Below are 19,945 nucleotides of genomic sequence, written 5' to 3'. Positions count from 1 at the left end.
CAGGGCCCAGTGCAAAATGAAAACAGAGGGCCCTGTGCTCAAAAATGATTAAGAATTTCAGGACTGCAACAGCAGAACATTACACCAATGGTAGAAGCTCTTATTGAACACAGGTCCCAAGCCCAAGAAATTGGTCCAGGTAGAAATGATAAGAAGATGGAATAAATATCATAGAAATAAAGCAATTCCTTTGAAGTAATTATTTACAAACCTTGATATCAAATGGTTTTCTTGTTATTTACTGTTTTTCTTAAAAGCAGAATGGAAGATGGATGAAAAAACTTAGTTGATAGCCGGGCCTTGTGGCGGGCGCCTGTAGTCCCAGCTACTCGGGAGGCTGAGGCAAGAGAATCGCTTAAGCCCCAGGAGTTGGAGGTTGCTGTGAGCTGTGTGAGGCCACGGCACTCTACCGAGGGCCATAAAGTGAGACTCTGTCTCTACAAAAAAAAAAAAAAAAAAAAAAAAAAAAAAAGAAAAAACTTAGTTGATAACACACCTGTAATCCTAGCACTCTAGGAGGCTGAGGAGGGTGGATAGCTTGAACTCCCAGGTTCAAGACCAGCCTGAGCAAAAAGGGAGACCCCATCTCTACTAAAAATAGAAAAAGCTGAGGCAAGAGGATCGCTTGAGCCCCAAGTTGGAGGTTGCTGTGAGCTGTGACGCCACTGCACTCTATCCAGGGTGACAGCTTGAGACTGTCTCAAAAAAAAAAAAAAAAAAAAACTTAGTTGAGCGAAGGCTCTGATTTCTATAGATCATGCTACTTGAGATTTTCTTTTATTTTTTTTTTTCTTTGAGACAGAGTCTCACTATGTCACCCTCGGTAGAGTGCTGTGGCATCACAGCTCACAGCAACCTCAAACTCCTGGGCTTAAAGCGATTCTCTTGCCTCAGCCTCCCAAGTAGCTGGGACCACAGGCATCCGCCACAACGCCCAGCTATTTTTTTGTTGCAGTTGTCATTGTTGTTTAGCTGGTCCAAGCCAGATTCCTATCTGCCAGCCTCGGTGTATGTGACTGGCATTGTAACCACTGTGCTACGGCACCAAGACCTAGTTGAGGTTTTCTTAGGACTAAGATTGAAAATGTCAATCAGGTGTTTTAAATTAATCACAATAAGATACAGGCCCAAGCTAATAAAAGGATATCACAGGATTTTTGTTTTTTTCTGTTGCCCTGGGTAGAGTGCTGTGGTATCATAGCTCATAACAACCTCAGGCTTCTGAGCTCAAGCAATCCTTCTGCTTCAGCCTCCTGAGTAGCTGGGACTACTGGCATCTGCCACAATGCCCAGACGATTTTTCCAGTTTTAGTAGAGATGGAGTCTCTCTCTTGTTTGGGCTGATCTCAAACTTCTGAGCTCAAGAGATCCTCCCACCCTGGCCTCCCACAGTGTTAGGATTATAGGCTTGAGTCCCCCATGCCTGGTCAGGAAGCTATAATCTAAGTTTAAAGTTTAGTTTATTTCCCCATCAACTGGAAATTTCTCTCCTTCTTTTCCTCTCATATTTATTATTACATCCCCTGCCTATTTACCTGGTTAACTGGGAAATTCATCTGTCTCATTTGTTCAAATGTCAGCGTTCGGATAACTTACCATTTTTAGCAAGAGTGGTAGAAGTCTAATTCAGGCATGACTTTTCTCTGTGTTAAATGGCATAGGATGTGTAATGGATTCCTTGCTCTGCCTAACCAAGGATGAATTGTGTGATCTAAAAAGAAACAACGTGTTCTTATATCCATGGTAAGGGGATTAAAGGTCTTGTGCTTGTAAAACAGCAGCTCAGCTCCCACTTCGTGCTTCTGATTTCCAGAAACAAGAGCCTGATTTTTACCACCCCTTGGAAGCAGTTAGTTCTGTCTGGTGCCATACGGTGGAAAAATCACAGTGGAGCCAATTCTTAGAGAATTACCTTGAGACTTGGGCTTCCCACCCTCGAGGAAAGGGAGTACACATTTTTACCTCTTTTTAGTGATTTGCTTAAAAGGCCACTTGAGCTTGTGTTCATATAATTTCTTGGTAAAAACAATTGATCGAAATGATTACTAAAGTGAATTCATCAGACCTATCTATATTTACCATCTTGAAAATGTGGGATTTCTATTTAGTTATGCTAATGGTATTTCTGTTTATTTATTACATCAAAACCTTTTAAAAGACATGGTTAGCTCAGTAAGTACTTGTTGATAGGTTTTCTATTCTGTGCAAATCTTGGAGGACATTCCTTGTAGTCACATTTGGAAAATCATAGAGAAGTCACACTACTTGCACAAAATTTAGAATGATGGCTCGGCGCCCACAGCTCTGTGGTTAGTGCGCCAGCCACATACACCAAGGCAGGCGGGTTCGAACCCTGCCCGGACCTGCTAAAAACAACAATGACAACTGCAACAACAACAAAAATAGCCGGGCACTGTGGTGGGTGCCTGTAGTTTCAGCTATTTAAGAAGTTGAGCAAGAGAATCGCTTAAGCCCAAGGGTTAGAGGTTGCTGTGAGCTGTGATGCCACAGCACTCTACCCAGGGTGACACAGTGAGATTCTGTCTAAAAAACAAAACATTTAGAATGAGAAGAAACTTGCATCCTTTGGCTGCTAAATAAATTAACTACTGAACTTTGCACAATTATTCTTCATGTTACTTCCTTGTAAGCACCAACGATTTCTCCTCACATTTACCATTCCCTTTGGCTACTCCCATATACAGAATATTCATGATTGTTCTTTCATGTTAGTTTTTTGTGTGTTACACTGTCTCTTAATATTTGTATCTGGGTAAGGGAACTCTCAGGGAAGTAATCTCCCTCCCTCCACCCCCATTTATTATTGCAGCTCCTGCCCAGTTTAATTTTTCACTGAGTATCTCAGGGGAAAATTCCAGAAACAGTGAGAGATTAACCTTCTTTTATCCATCCATTTGTTTCACGGTCACTTACTAAATGGCCCCTGTGAACCATGCTTCAGGATTACAGGGGCTTACAGCATAGGACAGACTTGGGCCTTGTCCTCATGTCCCAGGGCCCTGAGAAATCTACTTGTTGCAGATGGATAAAGTATTTGATAGTCTCCCTAGGGACCCTGCAACTGATAAAATTAAAACAAATGTTCTTTGCTTGGAGACCGTGACATTCAAATCAGGGCAGGGATCAGAGACCCTCCTGACAAAGACTGCAGACAAGCCACATGAAATCTGGAAGCCTCTGCCTTCCCATGTTCTGGATCTATTCTCAGACAGAGCAGGGAACTTTGTCCATATTCTGGCATCTAAAGAGTTACTGGCTTGCACTTTGGTATTTGATGTTCCAGTGGGTTCAAGACACTGGCCTTCCTCTTCAGCATTTTAGCGTCACTCAATTTCTGCACCTGTTGCTAAGGGAAAGGTCACAGAATCTAAATCCCCTTACAGTAGGAACTCTCTTCCTAACCATCCCTAACCATACTGGCTAATTGAGGTTAGTGCTTAGTAAATATTTGTAAGTGAATGAAGCATGGGACTGGCGCCCTACTCCCTGAGCCACATGAGCTGCCTGCATTTTATCTTTTTCCTAATATCAATCCTAGAAGAAATGATGGAAATGGTGCTATTTAAGACACTAGTATAGAGTGTGGCATAATAAGAAACATACGATACATGTGAATATAGAAAAAGGCTGTTAAAAAAATTTTTTTTGAGACAGTCTCATTCTGTTCCCCTGGGTAGAGTGCTGTGGTGTCACAGCTCACAGCAACCTCAAACTCTTGGGCCCAAGAGATTCTTTAGTCTCAGCCTCCCACGTAGCTGGAACTATAGGCACCCAGCACAATGCCTGGCTAGTTTTTCTATTTTTAGTGGAGACAGGATTTCACCCTTGCTTAAGCTGGTCTCAAACTCCTGAGCTCAAGCAGTTCTCCTGCCTGGGCGTCCCAGAGTGCTAGGATTACAGGCCTGAGCCACCATGCCCAGCCAACTATTATCTTACCTAACCGGGATGTAGACATCACAACTAACAGATTACTGTTGGATGGATGCTATTAAGTAAACATCAGGCTTCATTCAGATTCCCTGTTTTTCTGTTAATGTCCTTTTTCTGCCCCAGGATCTATCTATTCCTGTTTAGTCTTCCCACCCTGTGACAGTTTCTCAGTCTTTCCTTGTTTTTCACAACCTTGATGTTTCTGAGGAGGACTGGTTAAGTCCTCAATTTGTTATTATTTGATATTTTCTCATAATTTAGCCAGAGCATAAAATTATTGGAGAAAGAAATGAGAGGTGAAGTGCCCTTCTCAGCACATGGTGTTGGGGTGCATAATGTGCAGATGACATTGCTGCATGTTCACTTCCGCCCCCTGGATCAGGTGGCACTTGCCAAGCTTCCCTTTCCCAACTGGGTCTGTTGGAAGCAAATCTCTGAACCCTTGCACTCAGGGGATGGGAATTAAGCTTCACTCCTAGAGGGAGGATTGCCAAGGAATTTGTGGACCGATCTTACTACATAATTACATGTTAATATGACTAGATAATATTAACTGACACCTAAGATGTAAGTCTTGTGGAAAGTAGCTTTGGGATTAATGCCTACAGAGACCTACATCAAGTAAGCAAGACAGCATTTCAAAGAATTAATCATTTTGTAGCCTCTAAAGCTATACAAAGAATAACACTTCTAAAAGTAAAATGATTTGTAAGAATAATGTAATACAAACTCTAAATAAATGGATGAATGAATTACTACCAGCTCTCATTTAATGTAACTATATATGGTATTATATATAAAATTTTTGAAGCTGAGTGGGGTGGCATGCACCTGTAATTCCAATTATTTGACAGGCTGAGATTGGAGGATCCCTTCAGCACAGAAGTTCAAGACCAGCCTGTGCAACACAGGGAGGCTTAATTTCTATTAAAGAAAAAAGTGGGGCGGTGCCTGTGGCTCAAGAAGTAGGGCACCAGTCCCATATACTGGAGGTGGCAGGCTCAAGCCTGGCCCCGGCCAAAACTGCAAAAAAGAAAAGAAAAAAGTGTTTCTGGTAAGAAGTAAGCAAATGGGAGTCTGAAAATAAATGTTACAGATGGCGAAGTTTTTCTCATCTGGCCATGGTACTGACCCTGCCCAGGGAGCATCCAGAAATGTGGGAAGGTTGTTTTGGAGCTATGTCAGTGACTAGAGCTGCGCATCTCATAGGCGTCCTCCAACTTTTTAAACAGGGGGCCAGTTCACTGTCCCTCAGACTGTTGGAGGGCTGGACTATAGTTAAAAAAAAAAAAAAAAAAAAAACTATGAACAAATTCCCATGCACACTGCATATATCTTATTTTGAAGTAAAAAAACAAAACGGGAACAAATACAATCACATCGCTTCATGTGGCCCACGGGTTGCAGTTTGAGGACCCTTGAAGAGGATGGAGAGAAGAGATAATTTATATGGTCTAAGGCTCAGAACAGTCCCACATGACAAGGAATATCCCCCCTAAAAGTGACAAAAGTGTCACCACCAATGTACTCAGAGCCCAAGCACCTTCTTGTACCTCATTCACACGGTAATGCTTTGTCAATCCCAGAGATGGGAGAGTGGAAAATTTCAGATTCTTGGTAACAGATACTGTCTCCATTGAAAATGTAAGGTTCATGTTTTCAGCAACAATTTGAATCTTTTGGGTATATTTATTTCTATGTAGATAAAATACCTTCATTGTATGTGTGAGGTCCTATCTTTTTTTTTTTTTTTGAGACAGAGTCTCAAGCTGTCATCCTGGGTAGAGTACCGTGGTGTCACAGATCACAGCAAACTCCAACTCTTGGGCTTAAGCGATTCTCTTGCCTCAGCCTCCCAAGTAGCTGGGACTACAGCACAATGCCCAGCTATTTTTTGGTTGTAGTTGTCATTGTTGTTTGGGAGGCCCGGGCTGAATTCAAACCTGCCAGCTCCGGTGTACGTGGCTGGTGTCCTAGCTGCTGAGCTACAGGCACTGAGCCCTGAGATCCCATCTTAAAGTATGAATTGCCACCTAAGGAAACACTGAAACATTTGAAGAACCTGCAAACATAGTAAGTGCTAGTATAGTTCCAAGGAGATGAGAACAGAGGAGAATATTTGGGGACACAGTTGTGTTGGGGGAACTGTACACATCCCTCCCCTGCTTTATTTTTCTTTACAGCTCTCCCCCAGCCCGTTACAGTATATACATTTATTTACTTGCTATTTCTGTCTCTACCCCCTTAGACAGCAAGCTCCACAGGAGAAGGGGCTTTGCTTGGCTTACAGTATATTCTCTGACTCCATAATGGGGAATGCCATGAAATTCCTGCCTGAACAGTATTTAGGGAGGCTTTAGATCAAAGGGACAATATGGGCAAAGTATCCAAATGACCTCTTACCTGGTTTCTGCCTCCTCAATTATGCCTGAAATATTATATTTCTTTTATATAATTTACATAATGGAATATTTATTATATTAAATATGTGGAATATGTTACATAGTTATTAATATGTTATCTATTAATGTTTCAAAATCAGCTGTTAGTTTAATTCATATTTAATAAATATAATTTATGAATATATGGAAATAAAATATGAATTAAAATTATATTCTATTAAAGTGATTATTGTATAAATATGTAATTTGTATAAATGGTATTGTGCTACGTATAGTACCCTATTTCCAATATAATTCATTTGAAGGTGTTTTGAGAGTCATCTTTTTTTTGGAGACAGAGTCTCACTCTCTAGAGTGCCATGGTGTCAGCCTACTCAGCAACTTCAGACTCCTGGGCTCAAGCAATCATTGTGCCTCAGCCTCCAGAGTAGCTGGGACTACAGGAGTGTGCCGACACAACCCACTAATTTTATTTTTTATTCTTAGTAAAGACGAGGGTCTCTCTTTGCTTAAGTTGGTCTCAAACTCAAGGGATACTCCAGCCTCAGCCTCCCAGAGTGCTAGGAAACAGGTGTGAGCCACCATTCTGGGTGGAGTCAGATTCATCCTTTCTTTTAAAATGTAGCTCTAGCTCAGTGATCAGCCACCAGGGGTAATTTCCTCCTTTAGGGCTGCCGTCCCCAACCCTCACCCATGGAAAAATGGTCTTCCATTAAATTTAGGAATCTGGGGTCACACAGTGGTCAGGAGCAAGTGTTAGCAAGCTTCTTTACAGCCACTCACCACCCTTTGCCTCATCACCACCTGAGCTCTGTGCTCCTCCTCTCTCTGTCCCCGGAAAAATTGTCTTCCATGAAACGAGTCCCTGGTGCCAAAACGGTTGGAGCAATGCCAGAGCCACTTTTCTGATTGTCACAACTGTGGGTGTGCTACTGCCACCTAGACATTAGAGGCCAGGGATGCTGCTAAACCCCCGCAAGGCACAGGACACAGCCCCTCCCTGCCAACAAAGAACCATCTGGCCCAAAATGTCAATGGCTCCAAGTTGGAGAAACCACAGTGGAGCCAGCGAAAGAAAGAATATGGTGATCTCTAGGATAATAAGGCTGCCTGTCAGGGTGTTTAAATTCCAGGACATTTTGAATACGTATTTAAGTGGTATTCAAGGTTAAAGTAAATAGGAGAATAAATATCATTCTTTCCGCTCGGCGCCTGTAGTTCAGCGGCTAGGACGCCAGCCACATACACCAGGGCTGGTGGGTTCGAGCCTGGCCCGAGCCTGCTAAACAATGACAACTGTAACAAAAAAAATAGCCAGGCGTTGGGGCGGGCGCCTGTAGTCCCAGCTATTTGGGAGGCTGAGGGAAGAGAATCGCTTAAGCCCAAGAGTGTGAGGTTGCTGTGAGCTGTGACGGCACGGCATTTTACCGAGGGTGACATAGTGAGACTCTGTCGCACACACAAAAAAATTATTCTTTCCTTCAGTAACAACCAATGCACTTGATTCATGACAATTTATATTAGTTTATTTACTGTCAATAAATTATTCGTTATTGACCTGTAACTAGGCAAATTGAGCAAAGCGCGGAGAAGGCAGGATTGGGTGGGCAGGGAACAGGCAAGGGCCAGGACAGCAACTAGACGTTGCACAACTACAGAGTGGTGTCCAGGGCGGGCTGCAGGGGCGCTGCCAGGGGCTGGTCGGGGCCTGCGGGCTGTGACCGCTCCGGGCTGGGTGATCGGGGTGGGAAGCCGGGGGCGCTCGGAGGCTCCTGAGGGGGGCTGGCAGGCCCGGGATCCGGGGACCGCGGGGCAGTTGCTCCCAGGGCTCCGGTGGCGGTGCTAGGCCGGCGGCAGCTGGGCCAGGAGAGGAGGCTGGTGGCGGGACGGTCGCCGGGCAGCCTCAGGCTCAGTCTTGGTCTCGGTCTGGGTCTCGGGTTCAGGCTCAGGCTCAGGCTCAGGCTGCGAGTCGGGCTCGGGCTCAGGCACAGGCTCCGTAGCGGTCTCAGGTTCAGGCTCACGGTTGGTCTCTGTCTCAGGCTCAGGAAGAGCCTCTGCACAACCCGCTGGACTCTCCGGGGCTGCGGGTCGATGATCAGCGGCCCGGGTCTGGGCACGAAGGTGGGCGTCACCCCGTTTCTGCTCACTGGCCTGAAGGCAGATGGCCGGGTCTCCGGGCCCTGCTTCCACCGCTTGGGGGCCGGAACGGCAAAGCAGAACGGCTCCTCGGATTTCCGTTTGCACTTTTCGCGCGGCCCAAGGGCCCTGACCCCGGCGTCGGTGGCGCTGGGGCCCGGGCCCTCCAGGGCTCCGGCGTCGGTGGCACTGGGGCCTGGGACCGGACCCTCCAGGGCCCTGGAGTGGGTGGCACTGGGGCCTGAGACCGGACCCTCCAGGGCCCCGGAATGGGTGGCGCTGGAGCCTGGGACCCGACCCTCCAGGGCCCCGGAGTCGGTGGCGCTGGTGCCCGGGACCGGACCCTCCAGGGCCCCGGAGTGGGTGGCGCTGGGGCCCGGGACCGGACCCTCCAGGGCCCCGGAGTGGGTGGCGCTGGGGCTTGGGACCGGACCCTCCAGGGCCCCGGAGTGGGTGGCGCTGGGGCTTGGGACCGGACCCTCCAGGGCCCCGGAGTGGGTGGCGCTGGGGTCTGGGACCGGACCCTCCACGGCCCCGGAGTTGGTGGCGCTGGGGCCCGGGCCCACGTGGGCCGATGGGCGCCGGTAGACGTCGCCCGGCCGCTCCGGGGGAACGATCCTGACCGGGACTGGGCTGTGGATCCGGCCCGGGCCGTAGATCGGGCTTGGGTTGTGGGCCCGCCACAGGCAGCGCTTCATGTACATCTGCCCAGCGCAGGACAGGTCGGGTCCCAACAGGCTCTGAGGCGTGGGCCTGTAGGGAAAGCGCCACCACAACTCAGGGGCCATGGCCCTGCCACAACTCAGGGGCCATGGCCCTGCGGATTTGGGCGCTGTCCCAGCCGGGCGGCACGGTGGGCAGGGGCCGGGTGCGGACCCACCTCTGCCGCGCCTGGTAGACCCTGCAGTGCTCCAGAGCCTGTGGGCGGCTGGCGGGCCCGGGCTGTGGGGACCGACGCCTCTGGACCCGCCGTGCGCCCCTGAGCCTGGCCAGGCACCTGAGCAGGTACCGGCTCAGGCAGTTACCCATGACCGCGGTGTGGCGGGCAGCTGGCTTCGAGCGCGGCTTCGGCTTGTGGGCCGCCCCGACGGCTGAGGAGGACGAAGAGCGCAGATGCCGGTGACTGTTGGCGGCAGAGCGCGAGACGAGCGCGGGGCTTGCTGGGAGCTCGAGACCCCCTGGCCGCCGGTTCCCGCGCAAGGCAGGCTCGCGCCTCGAGAACAGCGGGGCAGTCAGGGTGCAGGGCCGCAGCGGGCGCCCCGTGCTCTCTGGACCACCGGGGAAGCTCAAGCGCCTGTCCTTCCCGCCGCGGGTCCCAGACACTTGGCTGTGGGCAGAGGCGCCCGGCAGCTCCCGCTACTTTTGTGCCTGACTTTTTTTTTTTTTTGAATTTGACACGGAGTCTCACTATGTCGCCCTCAGTACAGTACCGTGGCGTCACAGCTCACAGCGACCTCACACACCTGGGCTTAAGCGATTCTCTTGCCTCAGCCTCCCCAGTAGTTGAGACTACAGGCGCCCGTCACAGTGCCCGGCTATCTTTTGTTTGCAGTCGTCATTCTTTTAGCAGGCCTGGGCTGGGTTCGAACCCGCCAGCCCCAGTGCATGTGGCCGGTGCCCTAACCACTGAGCTACGGGCGCCGAGCCAGCGCCTGACCTTTAAAGGCAGAAAATAGAAGAAATTCTGCCAGGTCCCGAAAACTTCAGATACTGGACAGGAGGGTGCTTGTTGTCTTTTGTCATTGTGAAAATGAACATAATACATTTGGATGCTCTTTTAAGAAAAAACAAAGAGGCTCAGCACCCATGCTCAGTCGTTACGGCGCTGGCCACATACACCGGGGCTGGTGGGTTCGAATCCAGAAGAGCCTGCTAAATAACAATGACAACTCCAACTAAAAAATAGCTGCGTGTTGTGAGGGGCGCCTGTAGTCCCAGCTACTTGGGAGGCTGAGGCAAGAGAATCACTTAAGCCCAAGAGTTGGAGGTTGCTGTAAGCTGTGACACCATTGCACTCAACGGAACATGACATAGTGAAACTCTGTCTCAAAGATAAAATAAAATAAAAAGGTGGTGCCCATAGCTCAGTGGTTAGGGCGCCAGCCACATTCACTGAGGCTGGCGGGTTCTAACCCAGCCAGGCCAACTAAAACAACAATGACAATGGCAACAATAACAACAAAAATAGGCAGATGTTGTGGTGGGCACCTGTAGTCGCAGTTACTTGGGAGGCTGAGGCAAGAGAATCACTTAAGCCCAAGAGTTGGAGGTTGCTGTGAGCTGTGATGCCATAGCACTCTACCCAGGGCAACAGCTTGAGACTCTGTCTTAAACAAAAAAAAAAAAAAAAGAAAGGAAAGAAAAAACAAAGAACTCAGTAAAGGTGATTGTGTTTCATTCTTCCACGATGGATGTTAATGTCACTTTTTGCAATTTAGACCTTAAATGGCCAAAGCCATGCAGGATATGTGTTTTAGCACCGGGAATGCTGATTTTATGTGGACTCTCCTATTAATTTTCAGCCTTCACGCATCCATGTATAGATGTCTTCTCTCTGAACACTAATGCCATTTTCTCATTTCATTTCTACTGGTAATCTTGGAGTAGTTTGAGGCACATTTTCCACTAATAGCTAAAAAGATCTAACTTTAAAAACAAAGCATACAGAGACTGCTGAGTAACTGATTATAGTCCTTAAGGCTGATGATCTGTTCAAGATGGTGCAAAACCTTGGTTTTCTGGAAACATTTCCCTCAAAAAGCATATACAGAAAGCCAGAATGAGGGCAAAGAAGTTAGCAAAAAAATTTAACATGGGCAATAGATTCCATCCAGATTGAGGCAGATAGCTGAATGGTAAAAACACTAAATAGGGCTTAATGAGGAAGCATCAAAAGGTTTCAGAGGTCTGAGGGGGCTAAGTGTTTTGAAATGTGGGCGGGGGGATGTCAGCCATCAGATGCTGAGTAATGAGATCCCTAAAACTGTCTACTGGCTGAATTCCTTTGGCTTTTATTTGCTAATTCCTTATTTAAGGAATGATTCCCAGGTGTATGATTTTGAAAACAGAGATAGTCCTATGGTATTTCTTTAAGATAGTTCTCATAATGCTAGAAGTGACTCTTCATATTCAAGATACCTCTTAATAATGGCATCAGAGTAGACAGGTTAAGTCATTGGGTATGTACTTCTTATAATGTATTTTTTTCCCCAATGTCTATTGAATTTCCGTTTTTTGCAATATAACCCAGTGGGTGTTATTCTGGCTTGTGAGAAAAGACCCTCTAACAAACCAGAGCCTTTGCCTGGTCATCTGTAGGCAGTCGTAAGTGATGCACCACTAAATATGCTTTCTAGGGTGGCACCTGTGGCTCAGTGGGTAGGGCGCCAGCCCCATACACCACGGGTGGCAGGTTCAAACCCGGCCCCAGCCAAACTGCCACCAAAAAATAGCCAGGCATTGTGGCAGGTGCCTGTAGTCCCAGCTACTCAGGAGGCTGAGGCAAGAGAATCACCTAAGCCCAGGAGTTCGAGGTTGCTGTGAGCTGTGACGCCATGGCACTGTACGGAGGGCGATAAAGTGAGACTCTGTCTCTAAACATAAATAAATAAATAAATAAATAAGCTTTCTACTAGTAAATCAACATGTTGATAATTAAAAGCCATTCTCATAGAGATTGAAGACATCTGTATCTTCTCATGCACCAATAGGTAAAAGATTTCACTAGTTAGTTAATATTAGGAATTAATGCATATCAGTGGTGTTCAACTGGGGTGAGTTTGCAATGGACAGTAGAAAATGTCTACAGATATTTTTGGCTGTCACCGCTAGGGGGTGTGGTGCTACCAGCACCCAGTGGGCAGAGACCAGGGATTGCTGTTCAGCATCCTGCAATGCATGGAACAGCCCTCACAAAGAATGTTCTGCCCTGAATGTCAATGGTTCTGGTTAAGACCCTTCACCCAGATTCCTCTAATATGACGACACAGTCAGATTCGAACTAAGAAATGAACATTGGGTCAATACTATTAAGTAAACTCCAGATTTTATTTCGATCTCTCCAGTTTTTTGGCTAGGGTCCTTTTCTGTTCCAGCATCTACTCCTCCATGGTCTCCTCCACTGAGTTTTCCTTCCTTGATGCTTTCCATGACCTTGAAGCTTCTGAAGAGGGCTCATTGGGTATTTTGTAGAAGTCCTTCCTCAATTTGGTTTTGTTTTGTGTTTTGTCCCAATTTAGATGAGGGACACAAATTTTGGGGAATACCATAGAGGTAACTGGTATTTAGGTTTACAAACAATGTAAGAATATGCAAAAAATAATCCAGTATATGTAATATTGTTTAGGTCTGCAGTTTATGTGTAGGACAGATCGCTCTTTATGGGTTATGTGCATTTGCATTTTGATAGCTACTACAATAGCACCAATTTAGCGTTTTACCTTTCTTTTTTTTTGAGACAGAATCTCACTATGTCGGTAGAGTGCCAGGGCATCACAGTTTACAGCAACCTCAAACTCTTGGGCTTAAGCGATTCTCTTGCCTCAGCTTCCCAAGTAGCTGGGACTACAGGCGCCCACCACAACGCCTGGGTATTTTTTGTTGCACTGCCACTGTTAGCTGGCCTGAGCCGGGTTGGAACCTGCCACCTTCGGCATATGTGGCTGGTGCTGTAAGCACTGTGCTACAGGTGCGGAGCTGAATTTTACCTTTCTTTGATACTGTAATTAATTGTTAATACAAAGTCCTTTCCAGTCTATTATTACATTGATTTATATCTTTCCTCATGTGCCACTATGCAACCAGCAATGTATGAAGCTGCCCATTCTCCATGCTTATACCAACACTGGGAGAAATCAAATTTGGGGGCATTTGCTAATTTGATAGGTGAAAATTGGTATTTCAGTGTTTCACCCTTTTTTATAAGGTTGAATTTTTTTTTAAGGCAGTTATGGGCTTCTTGTTTCTTTAACTGTAAACTGTTCATATCACTTGCGTTGATTTTTTAAAAACTGATTTCTAGGAACTCTTTACATATAAGGGCAATTAGCGCTTTCTCTGTTTTGTTCACTGTAGTGTCCCAAACACTTAGAGGAGTAGCTGGCATATAGTAGGTGCTCAATAAACAGTGGCTGAGTGAGCAAATAGAGTTGTAAATGTTTTCCCTGTTGTCTGTCTTTTGTTATGGCTATTTTCATCATGCAGAATTAAAAAAAAATTGTATATACTCTAATTTGCTAGCTGTTTTCTTGATGGATCCTGGGTTTTGATTTACAAATAGAAAAGCTTTCTCTATATGAAAGAATCTTCCTATGCTTATCCTAGTACTTTTTTTTTTTTATTAAATCATAGCTGTGTACATTAATGTGATCATGGGGCACCATACACTGGTTTCATAGACCGTTTGAAACATTTTCATCATACTGGTTAACATAGCCTTCCTGGCATTTTCTTAGTTATTGTGCTAAGACATTTACTTTCCACATTTACTAAGTTTCACATATACCCTTGTAAGATGCACTGCAGGTATAATCCCACCAATCCCCCTGTACTTTTATGGCATTATTTTTTACCTTTAAAGTTTTGTTCCACCTGGAATATACTTTTGTAAGGATTGAATGGTGGATCCTACTTTTTCTCCAAAATGCCTGCTTAGTTGTTTTCCAATACCATTTAATGAGTTTATCTTTCCTCACACTGAGCCCAGATGCTATCTTTATCATTAAAGTATATTCTCATGTGTTTGGTTCTATGTCTGAACTTACTGTTTTCTTCTCTGGTTGATATTTTTATTTATGTGCCAGCATCATATTATTTAATTATTGTGGTTTCGTAACCTTATAGTTTTAATCATTCGTCTTTTTTTTTAGAATTTTTCTAGTTATTGAGGCTTGTTTGTTTTCTAGTACGAACCCTAGAAGTAGCAAAAATAGTACCTGTAGTTTTTAATTTTTATTGATATTTTTATTAAAACCATATTCAATTTATGGAGGTCATAACTTAAGGGGAATTGACATCAAAGGTGTGCTTATGTGGTCCTATTCAATAACATGGTATGAATTTGATTAAGTCCAGTCTTCTGTGTTTCTCAGAAATGTACAATTTTCTTATTCTTAACATTTCATGTTATGTTTATGTCAAGGTACTTTAGTTTTTTAGTTTCCATTATGTAGACTTCTCTCTTCCATTATGTCTCCTGAGAGTTACATATGTCAAAGGAATTGATTTCTACAAATTAATGCAGTATTCCTCTAATTGCTGTATTATCTTACCTTTGTATGGTTTATTTTGAGACAGAGTCTCACTCTGTTGCCCAGGCTAGAGTGCTGTGGAGTCAGCCTGGCTCATAGCAACTTCAAATTCCTGGGTTCTAGTGATCCCCTCCTGCCTCAGTCTCCTGAGTAGCTAGGACTATAGGTGCCTGCCACAACGTCCTGCTAGTTTTAGAGACAGGGTCTCACTCTTGCTCAGGGTAGTCTTGAATCTGTGAGCTCAGGGCAATCCACCTGCCTCAGCCTCGCAGAGTGCTAGGATTACACCACAGCCAACCTTTGTATTGATTTTTTAGTGATTTCTTCCACTGCTTTTAAACTTAGAGGGGTCTTGTCTTTCAGAAATCTGAAGGAAAAAAAATCTACATTTTCTTTTAGCCTTTTGATGATTTGATATTTTTAAATTAAATCATTTTATTATTTTTTTTTTTGAGTCAGAGTCTCAAGCTGTCACACTTGGTAGAGTGCTCTGATGTCACAGCTCACAGCAACCTCAAACTCATGGGCTCAAGTGATTCTCTTGCCTCAGTCTCCCAAGTAGCTGGGACTACAGGCGCCCGCCACGACGCCCGGCTATTTTTCGTTGCAGTTGTCATTGCTGGTTAGCTGGCCTGGGCCGGGTTTGAACCCACCACCTTCAGTGTATGTGGCTGGTGCCGTAACCACTGTGCTACAGGCTCTGAGCCTGTAGTACTTTCTTATTGTTTCACTTATGTTCTTTATCTTTTTTGGTTTAAACTTACTGGCTCTAGCAGAATTTAATTCAATTTAATTTAATATTTGGTGTGCTAATAATCATGGAGTTAGTAGATATTCCTTCTACACTAAGCGTACTATTATTTTTGCGTTGAGATTAATCTATCAAGTTAAGAAATTCTCCCTTCATTTATGTTTCATTAAACTTTATTTTAAAAGGGATGGTGAATTGCTTCTCAGCCTTTTGGCTAAGATCAAGTGTAAAAAGGGATGGTAAGTTTTGCTAAATGTATTTTAAGAATCTAAAGAAATAATCTTATGATTCTACTCTTTGGACTTGTTGATGGGATGAAATATGTCAATCACAAGGATATCATTCCTAGTACTGAGCCATCCTTACATTACTAGAATAAATCATGCTTGGAAAAGTATATATTTCTTCTAATATACTGCTGGATTCTGTTTCTGGTATTTTCTTTTTTTTTTTTGTAGAGACAGAGTCTCACTGTACCGCCCTCAGTAGAGTGCCGTGGCGTCACACAGCTCATAGCAACCTCTAACTCTTGGGCTTACGCGATTCTCTTGCCTCAGCCTCCTGAGTAGCTGGGAATACAGGCGCCTGCCACAACGCCCGGCTATTTTTTTGTTGCAGTTTGGCCGGGGCTGGGTCCGAACCCGCCACCCTCGGCATATGGGGCCGGTGCCCTACTCACTGAGCCACAGACGCCGCCCTGTTTCTGGTATTTTCTTTAGCTTTTCTTTGCTAAATATCTTTCAGAGATACTGGCCTATTGTTACTTTGTTAGGTAGAGTGGTCCAATTTTTATGTGTTTTGGTATCACTGTTATCTTAGTTTCATAAAAAAGAGTTTGGAAGCTTTCGTTGTTATGAAAAAAATTTTAATCAATAAAAATCCAACACAAACAAGTAAAAGCAGTTAGTATCACCATTAAGTCACTTTATGAATTAAAAAGGATTTTGTGTACTGACGTGGTAATCACCACTTAAACTTAGTCTCTAAATTTAAGAGGGAAAAATAAATTCCAAGTTCAAAATAACTTACATTAAAGTTTCTAAGTAGACACTACTAGATTCTCTTTATCTTGAGATTCCATAGCAAAACTCCCTTAATGATTTGAAAGGGTTTTGAACACATGCATTTCCAGCCTTCATTCTTCTCTTTAAAAGGGTCTTGACTTTATAAGGAGATTAATATGGGTATATAAAATACACAATGCATAAAATATACACAAAAACCCTATAAAGATATATAACTTTTATGCACCCCAATTAAAAATTAAAATAAGAGAAAAGAACTTAATTGTCAAAAATATGCGATTGTAAAATATGGAAGTAGAAAGAAAGCTTATGCGCTTCTATGTTTTGAACTCTTCTTCTAGTTAATTCATGTCCAAACTGAGACAACCCATCGGCACCTTCAATAGAAAGGTATAAGCATTACAAATGTTAGGAGTCACGCCACGGTTTGAGCCCAGCCTTATTTTAAATGGGCAGACTCAGACCTCCTCAGGTGGAAAGCAGAAAGAACATACCTGATCATGGTCCACCTCTACTGGCTGCTTCTTAATGATCCAGGTGACAGACTCAGAGAGGGGTGGGGTAGTCAGAGAGCCTGAGTAGGTCCAATAATCCGGGCAGGTGGGCATCAGGCAGGAAGGGTCGAATAACCCAAATTCCACAAGGGCGTCCTGGACAAGAGAAGGGGTCACCGAGTCATTATTTAATAGTGACAACCACTCAAGAATCAGATGAGGAGGTGAGGCTTCTGGGGGCGGAGGCGTCTGGGGATAGGAGCTCCAGGGGAGCAGTGGGCAGCTGTCTGAGCATCACTGCTTAGGGCAGAACCATGCCAGGCTTTGTGCAATTAACTGTATTTTTGGTACTCCTCGGGGGGGGGGGGGGAACGGCCCAAACTATTTTGTCCTCCAGTTCTGCAGAGTTTACGGCAGGTGGTCTCTGGCATTGTGGGGAGGTTTCAGACAGGGGCTGGCATGTAAAGGAGGAGGCTTTACTTTTTCAAGGGAGACTGACACAGAACTGTCCTTTGAAATGCAAATAGGGGGAGCCGGAATCTTGGACTAAAAAAGGAGAAAGGGAATGGGGAGGCGAGGAGAGGGAAACAGGTGGGTGCAGGGGGAGAGAGTGGAAGTTGGGGGGTGCAGGGGAGAATACATGGACCTCCAGGGAGCAGCCCCTTGGGGATGCTGAACAGTGAAGAATTACACTTGGGCTCAGGACAAAGGTATCCAACCTGAAGGATACGGGTCACTGCTCTTTACTGCTGGACAAGTTTCTGTAAAACTTTTCTCTGCTCCCTGCCCTGCCCATGGGAGGGTAGCTGGAGAAAAGAAGGCTGCTCAGGATGGAGAAGGAGCCCGTGTTGGCAACGAAGGAGGGGACAGCAGTATGTTCCTGCATCCCCAAGTCCTCAGTAGCATGGCAGCAAAACCAGAAAGCCCACTACCCACTAATACAATTGCTTCTGTCCCCTGCAATGTGACCCAGGGTCAGGGGCTCTCTTAACACAAGCATCATAAATGGCAATCTCCTTCTAAGGCAATGTTCAAGGAGAACTTGAATACAGTCTAGCTTATTACACTTCTCAGTCTAAAGTGCCTTGGTAATATCTTCACTTTAAGATTGAAGCATAAAGTATATTTCAAGTGATTTAAGAAAAACTATTACAGCATGCTTAATTGATGGCGAGTATCCACCAATTTCTACAGCTCTTTTTGAATTTTGTGTTGCCAAGGAATGATGAATGAGAAAATATTAAAAAGAATTAAAATCAACACCTCATGATTACCTATAGACAAATCATAGTCTGGCAATTTAGAATGTTATAAACATGGCTAAATTAAACTTGACCCAGAACAGATTAGCAGGCTGTTTGTGGCTGTGCCTGCAGTCTGCAGGGAAAGGTGCCCCTGCTCTAGTGGCCTCCCCAGGGCCTTACTGGGCCCTTGCCCAAGGGTGCTCTGGAGGCTGAGGCTCTTGGAGCAGGCTAGAGCAGCAAAGGCCCAGCTTTCAGCACAGGCCGCTGAGGACTGTCATGAAAGAAGTTGATTTTATTCACAGATCCCTAAATGCTACAGAGATGGCGCACAGTGCAGGGACACAAAGGAAAGTCCCATGTTGCTCATTACAATAACCACATTTTCTAGCTCCTGTATTGGATGCTTTGACATCTGGGCTCTTGTTGACACTGGAGGGATAGTTCCTCCCAAGGCTAGAGAAAACAGACAACTAGGAGAATGCTCTTCATATGCAAACCAAGCAACCCAGAGCTCACACCCCAACACAGGACAGCTCCATGCCCCAGAACAGGCTGAAATTATTCAAAGTAGCCAACTCCAAGCTTGCTAACCCTGCTTCACTCTTTTCTTCCCACAGAAACCACAATCAAGGCTCTTAACCCCATGTCCCCCTCACTCTCTCTGTCTCCTGCCCAATACTGGTGCTTACCCACGTGTCCCTGCACTGTGTGCCATGTCTCCAGCATTTTGGGATCTGTGAATAAAATCAACTTCCTTGGTGACAGTCTTTCCGATGTCTGCATATCTTACCATACCTGATTAAAACAAATCTCAGGGGGCTGGGCACAGTGACTCACACCTGTAATCTTAGAGCTCTGGGAGGCCAAGGCGGATGGATCACTTGAGTTCAGGAGTTCAAGACCAGCCTGAGCAAGAGTGAGACCCCCATCTCTACTAAAAATAGAACAATTAGCCAAGTGTTGTGGCAGGTTCCTGTACTCTCAGTTCTTGGGAGGCTAAGGCAAGAGAATCTCTTGAGCCTAAGAGTCTGATTTTGCTGTGAGCTATGATGCCATGTTACTCTACCTAGAGTGACAGAGGACAGACTTAGTCTCAAAAATACAATATTGATAAAATAAAAGAAATAAAATAAAATAAAATAAAAATCTCATGTACTCTTAAAACATTCAGCCTCCAGAATAGTCTAAAGCTGGGAGCCTGTGGGAAGCCTACAGCCACTGAACCTACAGGAGCTCCGAGGCCACACTGAGAGTGTAGTCTATGAATTTGTAACCCCAGTTCTCCATTAGTTGGCTGTGTGGCCTGGCAGGAGAGCACTTAACCTTGTTGAGCTTCACTTTTTTAATCTGAAAAATGGAGACAATAATACTGCCATCAGAAAGCTCTTGGGAAGATAAACTAAGCACTTAGCAAATATGGAGTCACTTAGTACTCATAAATATTAGTTCCTTTTATGATTATTTCCCAATTATATGCCTTTATCATTTTATTCCATTTAAAATACATTCTTAACTAATTGCCTATTTTAACTATTATTTACTTGGTTATTTCCTTTATCCTTTTATACCAGTGCTTAAAAACAGAATATAATGTAAGCCACAGAAGTAATTTTAAATTTCCTACTAGCTACATTTAAAAAGTAAAAAGACGGCGGCGCCTGTGGCTCAGTGAGTAGGGCGCCAGCCCCATATGC

The 19,945-nt window shown here is 44.9% G+C and overlaps 1 pseudogene; it reads left to right on the top strand.

The window, feature by feature from the left end:
- Window positions 1-15,682: 15,682 nt before the first annotated feature.
- On the top strand, window positions 15,683-15,831 carry LOC128578576 (uncharacterized; annotated as a pseudogene).
- Window positions 15,832-19,945: the final 4,114 nt, after the last annotated feature.

Source organism: Nycticebus coucang, chromosome X, assembly GCF_027406575.1.
Source record: "Nycticebus coucang isolate mNycCou1 chromosome X, mNycCou1.pri, whole genome shotgun sequence".
Classification (NCBI taxonomy): domain Eukaryota; kingdom Metazoa; phylum Chordata; class Mammalia; order Primates; family Lorisidae; genus Nycticebus; species Nycticebus coucang.
This window is presented reverse-complemented; position numbering and strand designations above follow the sequence as displayed.